General features: G+C 40.0%; 1 protein-coding gene across 1 annotated transcript in view; it reads left to right on the top strand.

Moving 5' to 3' along the window:
* Positions 1 to 5,000, top strand: part of slc35b2 (solute carrier family 35 member B2) — a 30,148-nt gene that overhangs the window by 21,762 nt on the left and 3,386 nt on the right. The gene's annotated exons all lie outside the window — the stretch shown is intronic.

Below are 5,000 nucleotides of genomic sequence, written 5' to 3'. Positions count from 1 at the left end.
TCTTTTCTTCCTACTTTCTTTCCCATCTTTTTAAAATTTTCCTTTTACTTTGTTTTTTCTTCCCTTTTCTGTTCTTTTTTCTTTTTTCCTCTTTTTCTTCCTTAATTTTTTTTCTTTTCAATTTTACTTTTCACTTAGTTCATTCTTTTTCCTTGTTCTTTCTTTTTCTGAGAAAATGATTTATTTTTCATTACTAAATTAAGTATCCCATTATTTACAAACCATTTGTATTTAAGAGTAGTTGAGGGTTTTAGGATCATTCAGAATGAGTTAGTAAATGATTAATAAACTATTGTAATCAACGTTTATATGTCTGATTAGTCAGGAATATACTAATAGTTAACTAATATGTTAATAAATGCTTTTATATCTCAACTTTATCTAGTTCTGTGACCTAATCTAAAGTGAGGACTATTCATGCTTTATAAATCCCTTATAAATGACAAATAACAACTCATTCTGAATGATCCTAAAACCCTCAACTACTCTTAAATACAAATGGTTTGTAAATAATGCGATACTTAATATAGTAATGAAAAATAAATCATCAACTAAGTATGAAAGTACTAAGGGTGGAGCCGAACCCGAATACGGTATTCGGAAAGGCACGAATAGCGTGTTTTTACGAATACTTATTTCGAACAAATACTTGAAAAATTATTTGTATTCGGTAGCAAGAAAAACACTATATCAAAAAGCAGCGTTTCCTCATGAGACCACAGTGCATGCCCGCGTGAGTGAGTGAGTGAGTGAGTGAGTGAGTGAGTGAGTGAGTGAGTGAGTGAGTGAGTGAGTGAGTGAGTGAGTGAGTGAGTGAGTGAGTGAGTGAGTGAGTGAGTGAGTGAGTGAGAGAGAGACACGCTCAGTCAGTAGTCGGAGGGCGGGGCGGAGGTAAAATGTGTCAGGCACAAGCTTCTCCACAGATACAGACAGAGAAGGCTCGGCTGAGCGAAAAAAATACTTCACTGCATCACTATTTTTGTTAAATAGATTTTTGTACCTTAATTGGGTTCCAGATGATTCCAGGATTCCAGTTTATAAACTTGTAGCGGAGTTTGATCGGGATTTTCCATTACGCTGCATTTTTGAAGTTTGCAATCGGGTGCTCTCTGTTTACGCAACGTTAGCTCTGTTAGCGCGGTAATTTAGACAATAGACTGTTGACAGAGTAACGTTAACGTTCGTTTATAAAGGTTAAAATGATGCTTGTGCAGTTGTGTCGAATAGTATGCACTTATGGGAGTTATATGGTACGTCTAAATTACTGTCTTTTGCAGACAGCAAGATATATGCTATAGGCTAGTTAACCTTAGCATAGCTTCCCGTCACTTTTTATTAACTTGAATTCCTCAAATACATTTGGGCACCTGAATAGAAAAAGAGTGAGACTGCTGCTGAGCCATTTCTTGGTCCTCCACCAGTCAAAAAAAAATAATAAAACTTCATGTTCTTTGTGGAAGAATTTTACAGTCAGTGGAGCTGCATATAAAACAAAGTGATACTGTATAATGTGTGCAAAAGTGATATTAGCAGAGGCAGAGATATTAAACATCTGTCAACATCTTCTATGCATAATCATTCATTTTCTTTTCGGCTTAGTCCCTTTATCAATCTGGGGTTGCCACAGTGGAATGAACCACCAATTTATCCAGCATATGTTTTACGCAGTGGCTGCCCTTCCAGCTGCTACCCAGCACTGAGAAACATCCATACACTCTCTTTCACACACATACAATAGGGTCTATTTAGCTCACCCAATTCACCTGTATTGCATGTGTTTGGACTGTGGGGGAAACCGGAGCACCCGGAGGAAACCCACGCCAACATGGGGAGAACCCAGTCAGGGCTCGAACCAGCAACCTTCTTGCTGTGAGGCGACAGTGGTACTCACTGTGCCACTGCGCAACCTTCTATGTAATGTATTATCACATGCACTAAAAGCATCCTCTCCTGATACTGTCTGTGAACCCACCACAAGCATCAATCCCCTCAATCAGCACAGCTATGTTCTGCTAAATCCTCCACAAGCACCAAACCATCAACACAGCCACATTCTGCCCCAGCAAGTCAGTTTCAAACATATAAAAAACAAACAAACTTTGTGTCTGTTTTGTGGCTGGCAGATGACAATAGCAGGGCTGTATCTTTTAGTATTATATAGAATACTTTTGTTCTGCCAGATCTCCCAGGCAGGGGTTTATTTAGATTTATTTAGTTAATTTTAGTTTTTGGAATTCTGTCCATTGGAAAGAAGTTCTTTCAGAAGAAGAACAGTTTTTTGAAATATTATTTGTTTTTATTCTGTCTATTCAGTGTCCTTCAACAAGAACGGTGGTGGTGGGGTTCATAATATTCACAATGGTATTTTATTAGTTGTTGGTTTAACCATGGATGAGATAATGGCTTTTATGTTATTTTCTTTTCAATGACATTTCTTGTCACATGTTCAAAAACAACAACCAATATTGCATGTCTATGATATATATAATGGGTATAATTAAACAATACTTTCACTATAACGTAAATTAGAAGTGTAATAGAAAAAATATATATTTTTGCGCCATTTTGAATTTTACTCGAATACAAATACAAATACAAATACTTTTCCCCCCTCAACAAATACAAATACCGGCTGCTCCGCACATCCCTAGAAAGTACAATTATTAAGCACATTATATAGATACTAATAAGTCAAGAATAGAGTATTTGTAGCTGCAGTTATAAACTGCTTACTAACGTTTATTAATGTAGAGTTAATGCTTAACAGATAATGAATTCACTATTTGCCAATGTTTAATAAATGATTTATAGTGTGTAGTTATTGAAAAGTGTTACCGAATATGGTTAACATATGAGTCTGCTATCTTTCTAATTTTCTTCTTTGCCCATATCTTAAATCCTGCATCTTTCTTTCTTTATTAAATTTTGTACGAATGTTTTAGATGAATCAGGATTTATTAATGAAAATGTTTAGGGGAATTTATGTAAACAACAAAAAATCCACACATATTATAGATCAGGGGTTTTCAAAGTGTGAGGCGCGCCTCCCCTGGGGGGCGCCAGAGCATGTCAGGGGAGGCGCGGGAAAAATATATAAGAAAAATATAATTATTAAGTTTAATTAAGTTTATTGTGGCGCGCGTTCTGATCGGCTGTGTTGTCGCGCGCACGCTCAAGAGGGGTGTTGTCGCGCGCCTACTGAAGGGCGGGACCGAGGGTGTGCCGCGTCGCGGGGGCACTTTTGATCATTTTGGAAGGGCACTTTCTATCCAGGACTAAAAAGGGCATGTGCACTGCACAGGTTGAGCCCTGGTTGAGCCCTATGTGTGCACGTGCCTGCAATGGATCGGTTTCTGAGACCCCCCCGATTCAAAGCCTTCAAGTTCAGGGCTTAAACCCAAAAGACGACGATATGATGATCAGTATTTGAGTTTAGGATTTACGTGGACAGGACCAGCTGATGAACCACGACCTTTATGTGTGGTTTGTCAAGATATTTTGGCTAATGACAGCATGAGACCCGCTAAACTTCGACTGTTTTGACTGGGATGGACTGTTCTTGGATCTGTTCTATTCATATTGAACCATCATCCTAGTTTTAAAAACGTTATATTAAAATACTTGTTATTACTCTGTAAATAATGGCACTTTCATGCAAATGATGATAAAAGTGAGTTAACAGTCTGACATCTGTCTGTGTCTTTATATATACTGTATATGTATATGTATATGTGTGTGTGTGCGTGTGTGTGTGTGTGTGTGCGTGTGCGTGTGCGTGTGTGTGTGTGTGTGTGTGTGTGTGTGTGTGTGTGTATGTGTGTGTGTGTGCGTGCGTGTTTGGGAGGAGGGGGGTGCCAATGGATAAGTTGTGTCAAAAGGGAGGCCCACAGTCTTAGACTTTGAAAAACCCTGTTATAGATCAAATCAATGATCATATAATTCCAGAATCATTATTGTCTATACTGCAATCAGTCTTTATTTTAGATCTGATATGTACTCACATTTGGATTTTAGCTGCCAGTGGGTGAATGTAAATACAGACGATGGACTTGAAAATACAGACGACTAAAGGCTGATTTATACTTCTGCGTCAAACACCGGCGTATGCTACGGCGCTGACGCATAGCCCTTCGCCGTGGCCGTCGCTGTCACTGACGTGCACCTCTCAAAAATTGTAACTACACGTCGCAACAACGCGTAGCGCAAGCTCTGTGATTTTTCGGCTTGGTAGCGCTGACGAGTCTGGGCAGGACCGAGAGCCGAGCGAATGGCGCGAACCCAATGTGCCGATTGTTTACAAGTGTGGAGTCCCGTGAAGGAGCTCCGGATGGAAAGTTTTGTTCTTTGTTTACCTCATAGTTAAAGTTGTTGCACGTCCGCCGGTTCCTGCCTCAAAATGAGCGAGTTTGAGCCACTTGTACATCCCGGAAGTGTTCAGGAAAAGCAAAACAGCAGAGAAGAAACTCGACACTGAGGAACATTTACACCTCACTGCCAACTCGCGTTTCGGAAGTGTTAATGCAGACCGACAGAGACAGCGCGCAGAAGTATAAACGCACAGCCACGTGCGTTGCATGCGCCGGTGGTTACGCCGGTCACTTGACGCAGAAGTATAAACCAGGCTTAACTATTTTATTGAGCAAAAACTCCAAGAACTGGCGAGGAGATCTCCTAGCTTGTCACACTCTGCTCTTTTCTCACACACACACACACACACATACACATTACCCTCGGAGTAGGAGGACACAACACACACACACACACACACATAACCCTCCTCCAGACGACATAGCGCACAAACACACACAGACACACATACACACCATAAACAAAGCAGCACGCGTCGCGTTTTTAACGTGGCTTTGCAAGCGATATGAGAATATAGCGAGTTAACCTGATACAGCACACGCGGTTACAAGTAACAAATCACAACTAAATACATTTGTAAGCTAGAGTCAACAAGGCAACAACTTTAATCACACGTACTACTTACACATGTG

This window comes from Danio rerio, chromosome 20, assembly GCF_052040795.2.
Source record: "Danio rerio strain M-AB ecotype USA chromosome 20, GRCz13ab, whole genome shotgun sequence".
Lineage (NCBI taxonomy): Eukaryota > Metazoa > Chordata > Actinopteri > Cypriniformes > Danionidae > Danio > Danio rerio.
The sequence above is the reverse complement of the archived record's forward strand: the minus strand, read 5'-3'. Positions and strand labels throughout refer to the sequence as shown.